At 39.0% G+C, this 21,154-nt stretch overlaps 1 pseudogene; it reads left to right on the top strand.

Annotated features, from left to right (window-relative positions):
• Positions 1 to 19,126: 19,126 nt before the first annotated feature.
• On the top strand, positions 19,127 to 19,641 carry LOC118989617 (60S ribosomal protein L21-like; annotated as a pseudogene).
• Positions 19,642 to 21,154: the final 1,513 nt, after the last annotated feature.

The raw sequence follows: 21,154 nt of genomic DNA, 5'->3' as shown, positions 1-21,154 counted from the left end.
TCTCTTCTAGATAGTGGTTTCATTTCCTTTGCATATATATACTCAGAAGTAGGATTGCTAGTTCATGTAGTAACTCTATTTTTAACTCTTTGAAGAGCCTCCATACTGTTTTCCATAGTGGCCATATCAATTTATATTTCTACCAACACTGTACAAGTGTTCCTTTTTCTCTACATCTTTGCCAGCACTTGTCATCTCTTGTCTTTTTTATAATAGCCATTCTAAAAGATGTGAAATGATATCTCATTGCAGAATGATTAGCATTTCCCTGATGATGAGATGTTGAGCATCTCATCATGTACCTCTTGGGCATTTGAATATATTCTTTGGGAAAATGTCTATTTATAACTTTTGCCCATTTTAATTGAATTATTTTTTAATCTATTGAGTTGTGTATATGAGTTTCTTATACAGTTTGGATTCAGACATATGGCTTGCAAACATTTTCTCCCATTCTGTAGGTTATCTTTTCATTTTGTTCATTATTTCCTTTGCTGCATAGAAGCTTTTTAATTTGATGTAGTCCCACTTTGTTTTTGCTTTTGTTGCTTGTGCTTCTGGTATCATATCCAAAAAATTATTGCCAAAATCATTGTCAAGGAAATTTGTTTTCCTGTTTCCTTCTAGGAGTATTATGGTTTGATGTCTTATAAGTCTTTCATTCATTTCAGGCTAATTTTTGTGAGCAGTGTAAGAAAGGAGTATAAGATACAGATCCAGTTTTAATTTGTTTTTCTTTTTTGCATGTGAATATCCAGTTTTCCAAACATCATTTATTTCCCCATTGAGTATTCTTAATGTTCTTGTTAAATAATACTTGACCATATGAGCATCGGTTTATTTCTGTGCTTTTGATATTGATCCATTGCTTTATATGTCTATTTTTGTGGCAGTTCCATATTACTTTGATTGCTATAGATTTGTATGATAGCTTAAAAATCAAGGAGTGTGATACTCTGCTATTCAGAGTCTTCTGTGGTTCCATACTAATTTTAGAACTTGTTTCTACTTCTGTAAAAAATGTCATTTAATCTTGATAGGGTTTGCATTGAATCTATAAATGACTTTGGGCAGTGTGGGCATTTTAAGAATATTACTTTTTCATCCATGAACATAAAATCTTTTCATTTATGTATGCCTCTTTAAATTTCTCTCATCAAACTATCTTATAGTTTTCAGTGCACAAAATTTTAATCAACTTGGTTAAATTTATTCCTATTTTATCTTTAATTCTATTGTAAATGAAATAGTTTTCTTTATTTCTTTTTTAGATATTTCATTGTTAGAGCATGCAAATGCAACAATTTTTGTTTCTAGGTTTCGTATCCTTCAACTTTACTGAATTTGCTTATTAGTTCTAACAGATTTTGGTGGAATCTTTAGGATTTTCTATGTATAACATCATAACATCTGCAAACAGGTGAGTTTAGTTCTTTCTTTTTAATTCAAATGGGTTTTATTTCTTTTTCTTGCCTAATCTCTGGCTAGGACATCTCGTACTATGTTGAATAAGAAGGGTGATAGTGGGCACACTTGTTTAGATTCTTATTTTAAAGGAAAGTCTTTCAGTCCTTATTGAGTATAATGATGTTAGCTGTAGGATTTTCATATATATCCTTCATTATGGTAAGATGCATTCCTTCTATATAAATTTCCTGGGGTAGTAAAGTCCTCAACTATTTTTATATTGGCACTTATTACTCCTTGTATATCCATCAGTATTTGCTTTATATATTTAAGCCCTGTAATATTGGGTGCATAAACACTTATAACTTTCTTGATGAATTGACCCCTTATCTTTATATAATCACCTTCTTTGTCTCATGACCATTTTCACTTAAAATCTATTTTGTCTCATATAAGTGTAGCTACTCCTGGTTTCTTTTGGTTATCATTTGCTTGAAATATATTTTTTTATCACTTTACCTCAGCTTATGCGTGTCCTTAGGGTTAAAGAGAGTCTCTAGTAGGAAGCATATTGTTTCACTTTTGTTTTGTTTGTTCTTTATCCATTAGCCCATTCTTTGTCTTTTGATTAGACACTTTAATCCATTTACATTTAAAGTAATTATTGATAAGTAAGGATTTACTATTGCAATTTGATTAACAATTTTCTGACTGTTTTATAAAATCATTATTTCTTGCTTTCTCTCTTGCTGTCTCCCCTTGTGATTTGATGACTTCTTATAGTAGTATTCTTTGGCTTCTTTGCCACAATCTTTTGTGTATCACCTACAGGGTTTTTATTTATGGTTATCATGAGCTTACATAAAATATCTAATAGATATAAAATATAACTTTAAGCTAATAAGACAACTTTGATAGCATATGGAAGCTCTGTACTTGTACTTCTCTCCCCACTCACATTTTAGGTACTAGTGTTATAATTTGCATCTTTTTTAATACTGTGAAACAAACTATGATACTTAGTTATTTTTAATTTATTTTGTGTTTATCTTTAGAGTTGTGACTTATGAACCACCAAAACAATATTAGAAAACCTTATTTTGACTATAAATTACCTTTATTTGTGAGTTTTACAAGTTCATATGTTTTGCAGTGTTATTAGCATCCTTTCATTTTAGCCTAAATTTATGGAAATGTATATATAAATTTATAAATCTATATAAATTTATGTGATTGTATATATAAACATATGTGACTATATATAAATTTATGTGATCATATGTGTGTGTGTGTGTATAACCACATAAACCCTATAAGCTTTCTTTACTCTTTTTCATTATTTGTTCTTTATAATTTTAAATGACCTACCATCAAATTCACTGATTCTTTCTTCTGCTTGGTTGAGTCTGCTACTGAGCTCTTTATTGAATTCTCCCATTCAATCACTGTATATTTCAGCTCCTGGATTTCTTGGGTTTTTTGTTTGTTTGTTTGCTTGTTTTTTTTAAGATTTTTATTTATTTATCTTTAGAGGGGAAGGGAAGGAGAGAAGGAGAGAAATGTCAATGTATGGTTGCCTCTCGGGAGTCCCCTGCTGGGAACTGGCCTGCAACCCAGGCATGTGCCCAGACTGGGAATCGAACCATGATCGTGTGATTGCAGGCCCACGCTAAATCCACTGAGCTACACCAGCCAGGCTCTTGGGATTTTTTAATGGTATTTTTTAATTGAACTTCTCATTTTGTTCATGCATTGTTTTCCTAATTTCATTTAATTGTTTCTTGTAGTTCACTGAACTTCTTCAAGAGGATTATTCTGAATTCTTTGTCAGGCAATTCACAGAGCTCTATTTCTTTAGGGTCAATTATTGGAGCTTTATTAGTTTCATTTGATAGTGTCCTGTGTATCTGATTCTTTTTGAAACTTGAATCCTTGTATTGGTAACTATGTATATGAGTACACAGTTTCATCTAGCACACGTTACAGGTTCACATCATTAGGGAAAGACTTCATCATTCAGCTCTGCTTGAGGCACTGGGAAGGTTATCTGGTAATTCCCATGGGCATGTAAGGCTTGCTATTGGGAAAGGGGTCTCTAGTTGGGTGATGCCACTACCCAGGGTGTAAGGTTTTGGGAGGTCCTGTTGACTGGAGTACTCATTCAGGTGGACCCACAGGCAGGGTTTCATGGTCAGTCAGGCCTCAGGTTCTGCTCTGTGGTCAGATAGCCCACTGGCTATGCTCCATTCTTTCGCAAGGTCACTTCCCAGTTTTTCCAGTTAAGAGGAATTGTGTCCAGTTGTACTCTGCAGTGGGGCTGTGGGGCCTGTGCTGTTTTCAAGCAGAGTTGCTGTTAGTCTCCCTGGTCAAGTGAAGATATCAGTTATGCTCTCCAGCTGGGCAGACAGGCTCACTACCTGGGCAAGGTTGCAGGCTGAGATAATAATTAAGCAGGTTGATAGGCTGGTTTCCAAAGCTGTCAGGGTCACTCTCCAGGCTTCCTGAAGAGTGGGATAACAGGGTAGGCTTACAAGTTGTACAGAGCTACAGGCTTGGCTTTCTTCTTAAATAGGGCTGTACGGTGTGTTCCACAGCTGTTTAGTTTTTTAGGTCAGACATTCCAATTGAGCAGGACTGGCAGCTATGTTCAATGGTTAGACAGGGCTATGAATTTGCTTCCCTTCCCACTCAGGGCTATGAAAGGGCTCCACAGCCAGTGTAGCTCATTGGCTGGGGGCCCAAATCAGGTATAACTGCCAACCAAACTCCCTATATAAACAGGGCCACCAGATAAGCTATGTAGATGCTCAGAGCTGCTGGCTGGCATCTCTTTGCAGGCATCACTGAAAACAAGAATGCAGTCTGCCAAGACCTGTGCACTAGTTGATGTAAATAAACTCTGCCTCTCTCCTCTATCTCTATCTGATCCCCAAACATCAAACCCTGCAGATTTCCTCAGTAAACCCCTTGAGGTAAAACCCAAGTGGGCCTCCTGGGTAGCATCCCATAACACTGGGGGAGCTGGATAGTTACTACCTTTGGTTCCTTTCCTGGTGGGAAAACTGTAGGCACACAGAGGTCCACTGTGCAAGCCTGGGGGAGGAGCAGTTAAACTTGATTTTGATTTCATTGGTTGTTTTCCCCTTCTAATGTGGTGCTTCTCAATTTCTGTGGTCCATAGTGGGGGCAGGGGACAGGGTACATCAGCCTCATCCTGGTATTCTGGGATTTTGACAATGGTGTGCTATAAATGGATAGTTACTAGTTAGTTTTCTTCTGAAGGGGATCGAAGCTGGGAACAACCTATGTTTCTATCTTCTCACCTGCTCTTGAAAGAGGATATAAATGAAGATTCAAGTTGCAATATTGGATTTAAATGAAAATCTTAATGGAAATGTTGCCGTTGTCAAGTGTTTAACAAAATAATAGGAAAAAGCAATAAGAGTAATCAGGAAGTGTTTCTTTTTAAAAAAAGGTAATATACTGGAATAACTAACGAGAGTACCTAACAAGATTTTGTAACAGTAATGGAATATTTGACTCTGAATATCCTGTGTTGTCCACAATAGACAGTGCATGGCTTTGGAGTCACACGACATTGCTAATCACAGTCCCACCTTTCCCTCCTTTGGATGTTGAGCCAGTTATGCAACCTCCCCGAGCCTCAGATTCCTTGACTGTAAAATAAAACCTACCGTCTAGATTAGCTAGGAAGATTAAATGACATAAAATGCGCAGAGCTTGGTTCCTGTTCCCTCTTTCCCCTGTCTGGGCTCCTAGGGTCCCACTACTCTTAAGCTCCTTCCTGTATCTGCCCATTTTTAACAGACTTTGAGGAAAAGCTAGGGACTTCTAAATCACCTACTGTATACACAGACATGGCCAATACTACACGTGGTGAATATACAGGTAAATAGATTTTCTTAGATTTTTTTCCACTCTTCATTTCTTTTTTTAAATTACTTTATTGTTGTTCAATTACAGTTGTCTGCATTTTCCCCCTACCATTCCCTCATTTCTTGATTTAACATTTCAGTTTAGGGAAAGCTAATGCAACAGCTATTGCCACATATGTGAAATTGGTGAATATCATTTCTGATATATGACTGCTTGCAGGTGCCCCCTCATTTTCGTGGTGGGGTACATCAGCCTTACAGTTGCCTTCAAAGGGCCGAATGTAATTTTAGGACTGTATAAATGTAAGTTACACAGTTAACAGTTAATCGAGAGCTCAGTGCTGCCACTGGGTAGAAACAAGGTGGAAGGCCGGATTTGGCCCTCAGACCTTGTATTTGCCACCTGTGTGCTAAAGAGATTAAAAAAAAAAAACTTAAGCACATTTTACTTTTCCCATGACGAAAGCATTGNGGCCGAATGTAATTTTAGGACTGTATAAATGTAAGTTACACAGTTAACAGTTAATCGAGAGCTCAGTGCTGCCACTGGGTAGAAACAAGGTGGAAGGCCGGATTTGGCCCTCAGACCTTGTATTTGCCACCTGTGTGCTAAAGAGATTAAAAAAAAAAAAAAACTTAAGCACATTTTACTTTTCCCATGACGAAAGCATTGGGTAAAATCACTGAGGCTAATATTGGAGTGTCAATTGCCCTGGGAATATGTGCTAACTGAAAATGGAGAGAAGCAGAGTGGAGCAAGTTGGGTGTGAACACTCAAACACTTGGATCTAGCAAAATATTTCAAATATGACTGTTGGTATTGTAAGCCCTTGGGGTGGGAACAATGTTTTTCTTGAATCTGTATAGCCCCAAGGATACTGTCATTACTCCACAAACATGAAATAAAATAGTAATATTCATAGTTTACTATGTACATTTTGTCATGCCTCTTGAGTCTGATACATTCAGTTGGGATTACTGCTAGCAGCTGTATAGAAATTAATTTCTAAGAAGATGATAGAAAGCTCTTTCTTTAGCAAAGTTGTTCTTTCAGTCATCAAAGAAATCACTCATCATCCAGGGAGCCTTCCTGAATTGACCAGAGGAGAGGTTGGTCCCCACACGCCCACTTCCTCTGGCCATGAGTCTCTCTTGGTTGCTTTCCCAGAAATTCATGCAAATTGGATGTTTCCTTGTCCCTAATCTCTATAAAACAGAAATTACTAAAAACAACTTATATTATATAGTTCAATTAAGCTAATGTGCAATATCTAATTACTAGATAATGTGTAACCTTAGCGAAACGACCAGGTTCAAATCCCAGCTCTTTCACTTTGTACAACTTAGGCAAGTCTTCTAACTCTCTGTGCTTCATTTTTGCATGTATAAAATTGAGGTTATAATACTTTCTACTTCACAGGAGGTTTAGAAAGAGTAAATGAGTTAATATATGTAAAGTACTTAAAACAGAGCTAGCACACAGCAAAAACTTCATAAGTATCAGGTATTTTTGCATTAGCCGTAAAAGATCAACTAATGTTCATGACAAAACAAAACACCTAATACCAATTTGTAACAGAAATAGTTATTTAACCACATCAGTCACAGAAGACCCAGCAAGGCAACCTTCCATTTCACTTCCTCATCTGCCAAAAAGAATAAATGATCTGCACAACTGCTATCTAAAATAAACCCAATGACAGGTGTCAACTTTAACATAGAAACTGTTTTGTCAGAAACCTGCCTTACTCTGTTTTGAAAGAGTTGAACACAAACAGCTATACTTTGAGTGAGGAAGAAAAAGAATACCTGTCATACTGACCTCTAAGGTCAGTTTATTTTATTTTGGTGAAACAATGATGTGCTCAGAGCATCCCACAGAAGAGGCTTCATGGAAGCACTCCTTCCTCCACCTCACTCACACCTTTGTGCTTTTACCACACCTCTCACTAACACACCCAGTGTTTTGTGTCTAAGGCCCTCCTAGTCATGCTCTGTCTACCTCAGACAGCCCTCTCTCTCCTCACTACCCTTTCCTCACAGTAAAGTCTATTTGACTTGACTCAACCAACTTCCCTCTAAAACACTCTAAAACAGATCCCCAAGTAGAGTTGTCAGCTTTCTTTATATTCCACACAAACTAATTGCTTATATTTCTTACAGTTTACTCACTTATCTCTCATTGCTATTAAATGCTTAATTTTTTGAAGGGAAGAATTAGCCTTGATGGTTCTCTATATTACTAGCCTCTGACAGAATAAAATATACATAATAAAAGACCAATAACTCCCCTTCTAAAAAATTAATAAATTTAGTAACTCAATGATTAAATTAAATTTAGTTAACTCAAATATTGGTCAGGCATGGGAGCTTGAAAAATAGAGAAATTAGAAGGACACTTCTCTGTATAAGACAGCTTACTCTTTAAAAATTTCCTGAACTTTAGCCATGCCAAGAGATTGCCCTGAATCTTCAAATCACTTTATGAATAAAAAAGATTTTTAAAAAATCTCTTACTAAATCAGCCGTAGAACCCTAATATGTTGAAACTTATTCTGGTTCTACTTAAGGAGCCCCTTGCAGAACTTCAGGGAATCAGTGTAACACTGTTTTGATTTACTCGTTAGTGTCCTGACAAGAGAACATGTCACCTGGACATGAGTCTTCCATACACAGAAAGTCTCATATGATCAGAGGTTCTAGCTGGTGTGTATTGACAGTAAGAAGCAGGGGAAGGAAACATGGGTGGAAAACGTGAAGGGGTTGAGAAGTACAGATTGGTATTTACAGAACAGTCATGGGGATGTAAAGTATAGCATAAGAAATACATTCAGTAATATCATAGTAGCTATGCATAGTGTCAAATGGGTACCGGAAATATCAAGGGGAACACTTTGTAAAGTCTAACACTATGATTGTCTAACCACTATACTGTACATCTGAAATTAATACAAAATAATACTGGTTGTAAACTATAATTTAAAAAAGAAAATGTTAATTTCTTCAAACTACTAATCTAAGAGTACTGAGGCAAAACTTAAGAAATAATTTCCATATTTTCCTCCATCATGTACCTACATGTCTTTGTCCAAAGTGATTTCTTTGCCTCAAAAATAACAGAACATTCAATTAGTTGATTTAATTGCACCAAGGAAATCAGACTTAAGCACTACACTCATATCATGAAAAAAATATTACAAGAGTTAGTCAAAGCACTCTATAAAATTCACCCCCAGAAGCCCTTTCTCAAGTTCAAATAGGTGTTGAGTATATTTCAGTAGCACATCTCAACAGTGACACCTACAGGTGCACTGAGAAATGTGTTCATCATCTCACTGATAAGAGTAAGTCAACCAAGTTATTTTTCACTTTCAAAGAAATTACTCCTGTTGTACTTTTTGTTTAAAGTATTTATTTATCACAGATTTGCCCTTATTTAACCTGAAGATTTGTTTTGTTTCACTTTGTCTTGTTTTTCTGTAGCTGAAGTTTAAAGTATCCCAGAAAGTCAAAGGCACATAATACAGTTACATTTGGGTCATACTTATTTTCATGAATAAAACTAATAGAAAATAAATCACTGTCGATTTTATATAAAAAGGATAGTTAATCTGCCTTCAGATAAACACAGTGAAGAAAACTGAAGATGGGACAAATTAATCTATTGACAACTGTGAGGTGTTAGCAAAAACAGAGAATACCTAACCGACATCTTCTCCAAAGTCAAATTCTTTAATAAAGATAAAATAAGGTGAAGACTGCAATGTCAACTGCTTACACCTGTCACTCAAAATGTGAGGAACTCTTCAACTGAATTATAACATAGAAAGTGTATTGACCTTGTATTAGCCCTCTTCTCAGTTGCACTGAAAACCAAATCTGGGTACCTTAGGTTCTCTGTTCAGAGTTCCTTTGGAACTTAGAGTAGATGACATTCACCTCCCATATCACACAAGTGTCACACTCCACCCCGTAGTACATTCAGAGTCAGAGTTTTGCACAGGAACAGTGTCTGCACGATTGCCAATTCATTGAAAACAGAAAATTCAAACAATGGTTTTAATAAAGTGACACAGAGCTATGATCTTGGGTTTTGTTTTTGTTTTTGTTTTTCATTAAACTGATTAAAATAACCTTTTGTCAAAATTCCTGTCTTCATTGAAAGTGATCAAAATCAAATCTCACAGAGAAAACTACTACTATCAAGTGTTATCCCCAAGTGAAAATTAAAGAAGAATTTATTTTCTAGGGTTAACCACCTAAGTTCATGCACGAATATGCAAAAACATTAAAGTCTGAAAAGCCTGGGACAAACTCACTAAAGACTCATCAGTGCAGTTTCTTGCAGGCAAAGAAACATTAACAATAATATAGCCATAACATGGGGTAATGGAGAGAGAAATTAACTAGAAATCTGAAGACCTGGATTCTGGTCCATTTCCATGTGTGGTAGATGACCTTGGTAAAAATGAATATTTTTTAATAAACTTCTAAGTTGTTGTTTCCTTACTAGTAAGATGGAATTCATCACTAACACCACTTAAGGACACAAGGATCAGCAGACTTTGAAGTCATCATTTTCATCATCTCCACCATCACCACCACCATTAAAGAAATCATAGTGTGAGCCTATTTCCACAATTTCATTAACTACTACTTAATTGAATGTGAATGTCAAAGATTTAAGGCTTATTTTCATCTTTTAGAAGTAGTCTATGAAAAAATTAACAATATTAAACATTTTTAGTGACTTGAGTTAGAATTCTCCAAAAGCAAACACATTGAATTGTTAGTTGCTCTCTGTACCAAATTTGTATTAAGATTAATTTATCTTTTTGTCTGAAAAGTGCTAGGACCTGTTCATTGTTAGGAAATTTGAAAACTTTCAAAAAATTCTCCCCATCCCAACTGATAGCACTGCCCCTTCCCACAAAAAAATGCTGTTAGTAACAAGCTAGTGTTTTTACTAGTAAATTTTATGTTAATTTTGTGCAGCTTGGGTTTTTGATCTTTGGGGGCTTTTTGTTTTGTTTTGGTTTTGGTAAGACACATATTTTTAAAAAACTAGTTTTTGATTAACCCATTCTGTCTATTGTTATTTTATATTTCATTAAATTGTCCTCATATGGTTATAAAAAAATAAATGGCCTAAAGTGTTTCAGAAAAAGTTTGACAATAAGGATTATATCATTTCAAAATAAAAATAGGTAAAGAGGCAAAATATTTCAAATATTGTATCTGATTTCATTTTCCATCTGGTAACAACAACAAAAACTGTGTGATGTTAATAAAAAGATACCCTGAGATGCCAGATATTTGTCCCAATAAGACTTAAGACAAGGTTCTAACAGTGCTGTTCTTGTGAAGGCCCTCAGAACAAAGGTCATTAGGAACACCAAATGTTATCCTGTTCCCTTTTCCTTTTACTTCTTTATAAAAGTCACCATCTCCCATCAGCAGAAAAAGTCATAGAAAGTTCGAGCGTAGAGCCTCCACAGGATGTAGTGTAGGGAACCAAGACAGTAAGAGATGTTTCCTCAGCCAATTGGAAACACCCAAGGGTGAAATCTTGTAAGACTCAAGCAGATTGATCCCTCAAAGTTGTCATGACACAAGACTCCTCCGTGAAGTTTTCTTGGATTTTCCACGTTCAGCTACCCCTTCCTCATCCCCCTTTGCTCACTGTGCTTGCTTTCACTCAAGCACCTATTGTATGTAATTATGTTTGTTTACATGTCCACAAAACTTGACAAGAAACCCCTTAACATCAGGCTCTATATTCATCATCTTTGTGTCTCTAGTAAACACCTAGCACTCAAGAAAATTAGATAATTAAATTATCAAACCAGTGAAACTTTGGCCATTTCAGGGCTATATCATGGCCATTTAAAAAAAAACCTCAGTTCTACGTCCAAATTATTACAAAACACTTTAAGTCCTCAAGGAAGCCCCTTGAAGAGATGCAGGGGGGAATTACATTGCAGATCTCATCACTTGCCTGACTTTTCCAAAGGGAGGCCCAGCGATCACAACAGCCCTCTCAGTCCCTTTCTTTCTCTCCCCAAGCTTCATCTTTGCTCTCTCAACAGTCCTACCACCCTCTTGCCCTCTTTGGGCATTGTAGGAGTTACCCCAATGCATCCCTTTCTCAGCACCAATCCAAAGTTACACTGATATTTAGGTCAGCATAACAAAAATTCAAGCTTGGTAACCTCCAGAGAGCAAAATATTCCTCCTCCTCAGAAACAGGTTTGAAGGAAAGCTATAAATAATTCAACACTAATATTATTATTTTTGTCACAGGAAGCAAATGAATTAATGATTTCCTGGGCCTTCTCTGGGAATGACCTCACTACCTCCATCCCTTGATCCTTTCATCTGATTACCATTTCCTCCCTAAAGCCTTCCCTCCTTAGAGTCACGACTGTCATCTATAAGTAATGGGCCATGTACACAGATTCTATTCCTACAATAAACAGGGCCAGGAGAATATTTCCACCCCACCCCCTAGTCTCCACAGGGTGCTCAAAGCCTGTGTGTCATCCCTGAGCAATTTTCATCAACTCACTCAGAACTTGCCTGAGGAGAAGGGGGACTAGAGCAGAACCATCTCTTTAATGGGATTTTAATGTGATCTTCAGCAAACTAATCTTATTTAGATATCATAGGAAGCCATGTAATCTCATCTGGGCACTCTTATTTCTTACAGAAAAGCGAAAGCTTTGTAATTCATTTTCAGCAACAGGAACACTTTAACAAAATCTGCTTCCAAAGGTTAAATGATCAGACAAACAGTTGTGGCCTCAAGACCTATATATCCACCTCATTGATTGGGACAAGGATGACAACAAAATGGTCACTTCAAAAGTTGTTTAAATAAAAGCCATGCTAAGAGTTTATGTCACTGTCATATGCCTCTTCCCTCCTCCCTTTGTTTTAGAGGAAACTTAAATGCTAAAGGAAGCCATGGTAAAATAAGCTGGGTTCTGAGAATATGGGTTTCTTTACGGAAAATAATGATGCAATGGCCCAGGAAACTTCTCATGTTGAAACCTAATCCCCAATGTGATGTTCAGAGATGGAGCCTTTGGGAGGTGACTAGGTCAGAAGGGTGGAGTTCTCATGAATGAAATTGATGTCTTATATAAAAAAGAGACCCCAGAGAGCTCCCTTCCCTCTTCACAAGAGAGGACACAGTGAGAAGGCAGCCATCTACGAACTTGAAAGCAGGCTTTCAGCAGACACTAAATCTGCTGGCACCTTGATCATGGACTTCCCAGCCTTCAGAAATGTGAGAAGTAAATTTCTGTTGTGTATAAGCCACCCAGTCTATAGTTTTGTTTCAGCAGCCCAAATGGACTAAGACAATCTTTGATACAGCTCCTCTGCTTTATGTATGCACCCCCCACCCTAAAGTACAAACTCCCTTCAAAATAGAGAGTGTGCTTGTCCATCTGTCTTGCCCCAAGAACCTAGCATAGGACCTGATACACATCAGCAAATGCTGCTTAATAAAGATTTGTACTGAATAAATTTTTGTTGAGCAAAAGAATGAGTTCTTGTGTCATGCATAAAGGCTACAGACCTAGAAACTCATTAGACATTGTCTTTAATTTTCACACACACACACACACACACACACACACACAAGCCATGAAGTAGCCCTGGCCTATGTGGCTCCGTTGGTTAGAGCATTGTCTTGCAAACTAAAACGTTGCAGACACAATTCCTGGCCAGGGCACATACTTAGGTTGCAGGTTTTGCCCCCAGTCAGAGTGTGTACAAGAAGCAACTAATCAATGTATCTCTCTCACATTGGTGTTGCTCTCTTCTCTCTCCCTCCCTTCCCCTCTTTCTAAACATGTCCTCAAGTAAGTGTAAAAAAATACCATGAAGTATCATTTCTTTTTTAGAGATTAACAAAGCTCAGAAATTATGGTTTGTACAACACACATTTCGTGAATGACTAGTTGGAATTTAAATCCTGGTTTCTCTGATTCCAAAGCCAAGTCTTTCTTTTATCATGATTCTCACCAGTTTTTATATAATCTATGAATTAGAATTGATATTAACTGACTCGAATCATGAGCTATTGGTTTTCTTAAAATAAAAATTAATTCTTAAACTCAACTTGATTAGATGCCACAGAGTCAACATAATAATCATTAAGACAGTACACATTTCCTATGGAATTAAATCAGTAACACCTACTGAGGTGATTTCTCCCTAGAGCTTTATTTTCATTCTTCTAAGGAAAGCCTTTCCTTAAGAAAGGGTCAACCTGTGTTGGGCAAGGAGGACCCACCTACCACCCATATATATATATGGTAAAATTTTAAGGAAAGTTATATTTGTTATTAAAATATTCCTGCCTACCACTTTGCCTTAGCTCAGGACCCTAGACACAGAATCTGAGGTGAAGATTTGTATGTGGTGTGTTGAGGAACAACATCTGTAAGGAAATGAGGGATGTGTTCCGCAGAGGGAGTAGCTGAACCATGATGCAGTCTTGAGAGAGGCTTTGGTTGATTCTACATGGAGCTCTAGAACTATATAGTCCTTCAGAGCTGTCCCTGGTTGAGGTAACAGTTAGAAGCTTGTATGCCAGCATCACCTGACATTAGATACAGGCAGTACTCCCCAAGGAGCATGAACTTCATTGAGGAAGCTCCAAAAGTATCAGGAGAACAGAGCTTACAACCATCAACAGTCAACATTCTCAGCAGCTGAGGAATGAGGATGTCCATCATGAACAGTGTGGGATCTGGGTGGTGTAGCTTCCACTCCATCATATGTTTGGATCTCCTTACTTCTTATAAGTTAACCCCACTGGGAATAGGTCTTCCAGTATTCAGATTGCTCCTGTTTCCTGGAAAGAAATGTTTGTGGGATGAATCACACTCCTGCTGCTCTACCTTTCAAGGCCGAAAGTGGTGTTCATTGTCTCTCTCTCCATTACTCATCCTAGATTTTCACCTCCATTGGTTAGCTCATCTGTGGCACAGGTGGCTTACTAAGTAGAATAACTGAGAACCTCAACCTGAGAGGTCATGACAAACTCCCAAGAAATCACAGAGAAATTCCCCAGGGGGTAACTTGGGTGACATGTACTTTCTCATGTCCCCATTGTAGAACAGTAGCCCTCCCTCCTTGACCAACAGACAATGATCCTGTATGATAATTCTTGCACTTGCCTTTTGGCCTGCTAACATAAGTATCTCAAAGTAGGTAGGTAGCAACTTTAGATTTATTCTTGAGAGTTTGTTTGGAGGTTGTAGCAGGGGAGTGCAGCTACTCGTATAGCCTTGACTGAAGACTATACTCCTCTCCCCTAATTGGGAAAGTTATCCTCTTGAACCAAGTGCACGGCTTTGGGAGGGATGAACATGAATCAGTGAGGGAGGAAGGGGACACCTGCCTAGCCAGCCAGATCAGTCAAATCAACCCTGGCTATCAATGGGGTGACAGATGTCATAGCCAGATTGCCCTCACATCCAATTTTAGATTAATTCTTAATGGGACTCAGTGTATGCCCTGTTGGAGTCATTCCCTCACTGGGTATCAAACCAGTAGACTTACAGACTAACATGAGGTGACAGGAAGAATACACTCTCCAAATGGGTCACCATACTTATTTCTACTCCTTGTTTTTCAGACCTTTCTAATCTACCTAAGAATTGCTCATTTAGAGTATATACTGAATCCTCCAAGTTGATGGTTGGCTACTCCTTTCAAAGGCCATTTTATCAAGCTCATGGTATGCTATGTAATATGGCCAGAGGGCCCCACTACCTCAACTCCTTTGCTGTAATGTGGGTCCCTTCATCTTGAATAATATGCAAAATTCTTTGTCAATGGGCCACACATCATGAATCTTTGGATGCTAGTTCTGCTTGAGGCAATGGGTCTGGGGAAAGAAAAGCCATACCCACAATACATGTTGATCCCACTCTGGACAAATAACTGCTCTTCCAGGGCGAAAAAACTCCAAAGTAATCAATTTATCACCAAATGTTTGATTGCTCTCCCCAAGTGATGGTGTTACAGCAGAGGCTCAGGATTTGTCTCTGTTGTAGGAAGGCTGAACACGATAGCAGCACAGTAAGATCAGCTTTTGAAAGAAGCCCATGTTATTTGTTCTATTCCTTCCATCATGGCACTCATTGGTGGGTCCATCATATCTGCATTAAAGTGACTAGTGACAGAGGCTGGAGGACATGAACTGGCCAAAACTGTCTCTCCCTTTGGCTATTTAGTGCCTTTTCCATGGCAGATACTTACTATAGACATTTACATGGCTTACAAAGATTATGCCCACTCTCATAGGTCCATCCACATGCCTTCATGCTCCCGATCTTTCTCTCTTTCTCATTCCTGAACCCATACAAACTATCCGGGATATTCACCAGTGCCTATGAATTTATATACATTCTTACCTAGGGGCAATTCTATTTCCAAAGTGAATAATCTAATGCAGCACCTAAACCTTTGCCTCTAAAATGTTTTCCCAATACTGTCTTCAGGGAAAACCTTGAATTATGCTGAAGTATAGCATTAGTTCATTTTCAGCTTGTACCCTTGCCCCTGGGACACCATGCTTTATTACTTACCTCTCAAACTATATGTATGTTGTTCCCCTGCCTACCATGCCAACCTTGCCAGTCATTACCATTTTACCCACTCTGGTTCTGATTAAGTGTCACCATTCAGCCCCTATTATTTCAGGTTCTGATCACCCCCACTGCCACCAGGGAACCCAGTTCTGTAACAGCACTTCCCATGGTCACCCCACCCTGATCTCACTGCTACTGGTTCTCCTCTTCCCAGAGTGTTCTTCATTGTTTTGGTAAGTGGAGTGTCCACTAGGATGCCCTAAAAATTGGCCATATTTTCTCCTTTTAATAGTATGTATATGCTAACATATCCACTTCTCCCTGAGCCTTTTTATCCCTTCTTCTATTGTCTACCACAGCAATTCTGGCATTTCTACTTCCCCTCACTTTCTCTGAGCTTCCACAAGTCATGCTGACACTTGTTAGCACAATCTCACATGGCCCTTTTTTGTATCACGGGAAAGTTAAATCTCGTGTCACAGGAGAGTGCTCTCATTTTTATCAATTCTCCCTTATTTTATCCAACTTTATGTTCTAACACCTCTTCATTCAGCACCCTCAGGATCCAGTCTCATAAATGCTAACCAGCTCTGCAGGTATGTAATGGCTCAGTCCTGCAGTGCCTTTGGCACAGAGTCCTTTCTTCCCCTCAGCAGGTCCAGCACCTCACAGGACAAGTTATGTCATGATTGGACTCTATTGATCTGGTGGACAAGTGGGGGAGCAGTTTTATCATGAGACTGGCACGTGGTCTCTTGCAGCAGAGGCCTCTGCATTGTCCTCAAGCAAGAGAGGGAACACTAGTGTTTTCAGGGAAGGATTGTGCCATTTCTGCAAGCCAGAGGGTGAAAAAAGAGGAATTGTTTTAAGCTTCTTATATGCACTGATACCACTGTCACTGTCCCAAGTGTCAAGGTCCCATTCTATCTAAAGCAGGGTTCTGACTGTGGTGTAGAAGACTTGCTGAGGCATAGAATTTAACCTTCTCTGGAGTTACACTGCCCTGGGCCTGATCTCCAGCTTTGTCTGCTCTCCAGCTACCAAAGACAAATCTTTTTCCTGCTGCCACAGAGGCTTTCTCACTGTCACACTGTGCCCTAAATTGATGATTAATCACCTCAGCCTTTTGTGTCTGTCTCAAAGGCATTAATAGCATGTCTGCTTCTATACTCCTTAAATTCATTACTTTCCCTATACTTCCCAAGTGTCTGAGATATTGTACCAGCTTGTTCATTCCCTTTTACTGATATGCTATCCCAGTTTTAAGAATTGTACCTACTGCATACCATAGAGTCCTCTCTGCCAGAGAGCCAATGGGTGATCTAGTTCTAAATCTCCATATGAGAGACTGCTTCCTAGGACCACTTTGGATACCAACTGTCTGTGTCAAAGATTTGCATGCAGCAGTTTTATCGAGGAGTGTGCCCAGCAACAAAACCTCTGAGGAAATGAGGGAAGTTGGTTGAGCATGGAGAAGTGGAATTACAATGCACCGGTATCAAAAACCTCAGCCAGTTCCATAAAGAACTCTGTTAGTACGAGGGTCTTTCAGAGTTGTCCTCAAACATTGGCAAAAGGAACTGGCCTTTGTGCTCCTGTGTCATTAATCATTGAATGTGATTGGGGCACAGACTTGGGCAAGGCAGCCTCTGTGAGTCTCAGAGACAGAGGCAGCTGTGAGCCACCAGCAACCAACACTGAGCACCTGGGGGAATGAGCCTCTTGGTGCAGAAGTGTGAACCTGGGTGTTGCATCACACCTTCTTTTCTATTAAGGCAGGGGTGTTAAACTCATTTTCACCGAGGGCCACATCAGCCTCACTGTTGCCTTCACAAAGAGCCAAAGGTAGCTTGCCCCTATTTAAGGAGTAGTTACCTTTATACAGTTCTAAAATTATATTCAGCCCTTTGAAGGGAACTGCGAGGCTGATGTGGACTCCAATGAAAATGAGTTTGACATCCCTGCATTTAGGTATTGGAGGATATCTTTTTAGCACACAAAAAAAGATAAAATAGAGACTTGCTAATTGTTAACCATCAATACCTTGAAGCAAAGTGGTTTATGAGATTAAGCTCAGTAAAGAGCAACAACTTTTGATGACAATAGAAATCTGGCAAATTTTGATGAAGATGAAAATAAAAAACATGATGGGCCCTTCAGTGTTGTCTTTAGGATACTGCAGCTTGGACAGCCCTGTAGCCAAGAGATAGTATAAGAGCTCAAAGATCCCCACAAAGGAATAGACAAGAAAGAATGAGAGAGAGGAAGAGAAAGAGACAGAGAGAGAGAGACAGACATACAGACAGAGAAGGGGAAAGCAAGCTGTCCAACATGACAAGCTTTAAGTCTTTTATCATATATCACATATCCTCATTTCATTTGTGGCAAAAAAAAAAAAAATCAAGATGAATATCCGTGAATTTAACCCCTCCTGGGGGAGAGGGGGCAGAAACAAAGAAAAAAAAGTCCATGTTTCCTTCAGACAAACATACTTACATGACATATCCCCTGATTTCAGGGAACCAAACTTACCACAGATAAACAATTTTTAATTTTTAACCTGCTTATGTGATTTCTTCTTTCTCTCTTTCCATCTGTTAGTAAGCTTTTTTTGAGACCCCAGGAATGCCAGGCTCCCTAACAGCACGAGGGATGCAGACACAGAGCTGCTGCCTGCTGAGGGTCTCACAGCCTGGCAGGAAAAACTGCATGTAAACAAATGAATTGCTAAAGTGGGCAGACACCTAGGGCATCCTGAGAGCAGAGAGAAGCAGGAGCTTGCATATCTGCACAGGGTGACTAAGGAGTGTCACTGAGCCACCTTGAATGTCATAGAACAGCTTTGCCACTTTCTATTTTATTTTCCAGTCTGTTGCTTTGAGCCACATTAAGAACAACGTTATCCTTTGCTTTAAATGTCTCCTCTGATTCTTTATTCCTTGCATGATGCAAACAAGAACTTCTGAAAAGTACAATAATCTTGCCAAAAGCAAATACTTTCTACATAAAAGTCTGATATAAATGGCTTACTTGTGTGTATATTTCTACAACTACAATAATAATTTTGATTTATTTCAACCCAAATTTCATATATTTCATGTTAGAAAATGACAGAGAAAGAGAGATTAGAAATATAAAAGGAAAATTGAGGAAGGCAAAAATTATATATATGGACTTCATGCCAGGCTCCAACTTCTGCTTTTTGGCTGGAATCTCCATCTTCCAGTAATTCACCAAAATGACTAACACAAAGGAAAAGAGGAGAGGCACCCCCTACATGTTCTACAGGCCTTTTAGAAAACACGAAGTTGTTGCTTTGGCAACATACAGGAGAACCTACTAGAAAGGTGAGGTTGTAGACATCAAGGGACTGGGCACTGTTCAAAAAAGAATGTTCCACAATTGTTCCCACAACAACACAGGAGGTGTCTACAATGTCACCCAGTGTGCATTGGGCATAGTTGTGAACAAACAACTTAAAGGCAAGATTTTCACCAAGAAAATTAATGTATGTATTGAGCACATTAAGTGCTCTAAGAGCTGAGGAAGCTTCCTGAACATGTGTGAGGGCAAATGATCAGAAAAATAAGTAAGCCAAAGAGAAATGTACCTGGGTTCAGCTGAAGAGCCAGCCTGCTCCACCCAGAGAAGCACATTTAGTAGGAAGCAATGGAAAGGAGCCTGGGTTGCTGTAGCCCATTCCTTATGAATTCAAGGCATGGTAAGTGTCAAAAAACAAAAGACCTCTTTTGTTTTAAAAACACAAGGTATATAGAAGCATTAGAGTAGAAATTTTTGTATTAATAGCCTTGGGAAAATCAGAAGAAATTAAACTTGAACAATAAATAGTTTCACTTCTGCAGTTTGTAGATTGGCTGGAGTTAAAATACACACTAGGGCTTGAGTCAGGTCCACAAGTTCTACCATAGTTGAATGTGTTCTAGAATGAAACCTGAGAAAAGTTTTGTGAAAATTTGTAAATACATTATTCAAGAAAAATGAGGTTTCTGTGTCAGAAGGAAGCCAATCACCTATAAGTAACAGAAACTGGGCCACAGTAATTTGAATAGAGGTTTCTTTTTCTTTCAGCACATGGTTATAAGATGACTGATACAGCTTTGCCAACAGGACTTCACAGCAGAAGAAGAACAAAGGGTCACTCTAGCCAATCCATTGCTTTTTAGGAGAAAAGAAATGATTCCCCAGAAGTGCTCATTCCAAGGAAGAATTCTGTGTAAGTTTGTGGCCAGAATTGTATCCCACAGCCATCCATAGTTACAAAGATTTGGATAAAAGAATATTTCAGAGGACTTCCATCAAGATGGAGGCATAGGTGGAAACACTGTGCCTTCTCCCACAACCAAGTTTGAATACAACAAAGGTTTGGAGAAACAAAGACACAGCCAAAGGACAGAAAATTGAATTATACCAAAGTCCGACAACTACGAACCATTCAACGCGGACAGTAAGAGGGGCGGTGCCAGCAGTGAGCATGGTCGGGCAGGACAGGTCCCCCGACCTAGGTGCACAGGCAGCCCGGAACCAGTCGGGGTGTGTGGCAGAATGACCGCAGTCGCACATTCGCACACAGTGAGACAGACCACGCAGGCCCCAGGGGGCGAGGGCTGACAGCGGTGGCACACTCGCATGCAGTGGAACGAAACGCATGGGACTGGTGATGGCAGCAGCTGCGGCACCAGTGGGGGCCGAGGCGGGAGGCGGCAAACTGGACGCCTTAGTTCCTTGTTGACCCCGCCCCCACATACAGCGTCACAACCCAGCGACTTAGTTGCCCTGTTCCAGTGAACACTTTAGGGCTCCGATCCTGCTATGGAACAGGCAAAAACAGCCCAAAAGATGGCACAAGAAGAACTCAAAGTCCCAGAGCCAATAACTCTAAGCGACCAATAAATTGCCAGCCTCTCAGAAGCACAATTCAAGACACTATTTATCAGGATGCTCACAGAACTGGTGGATTATAGTCACGAATTAGAGGAACATATGAAGGCTAAACTAATTGAAATGAAGGGAGATGTCCAGGAAACCAATAGTGATGGAAAGGAAACTGGGACTCAAATCAATGGAATGGACCAGAAGGAAGAACAAAACATCCAACCAGAAAGGAATGAAGAAATGAGAATTCAAAAAAATGAGGAGAGGCTTAGGAACCTCCAGGACATCTTTAAACGTTCCAACATCCGGATTATAGGGGTACCAGAAGGGGGAAAGAAACAGCCA

The sequence above is a fragment of the Sturnira hondurensis genome, unplaced genomic scaffold, assembly GCF_014824575.4.
Source record: "Sturnira hondurensis isolate 20B ecotype Veracruz unplaced genomic scaffold, ASM1482457v3 Scaffold0006496, whole genome shotgun sequence".
NCBI classification, from domain to species: Eukaryota; Metazoa; Chordata; class Mammalia; order Chiroptera; family Phyllostomidae; genus Sturnira; species Sturnira hondurensis.
This window is presented reverse-complemented; position numbering and strand designations above follow the sequence as displayed.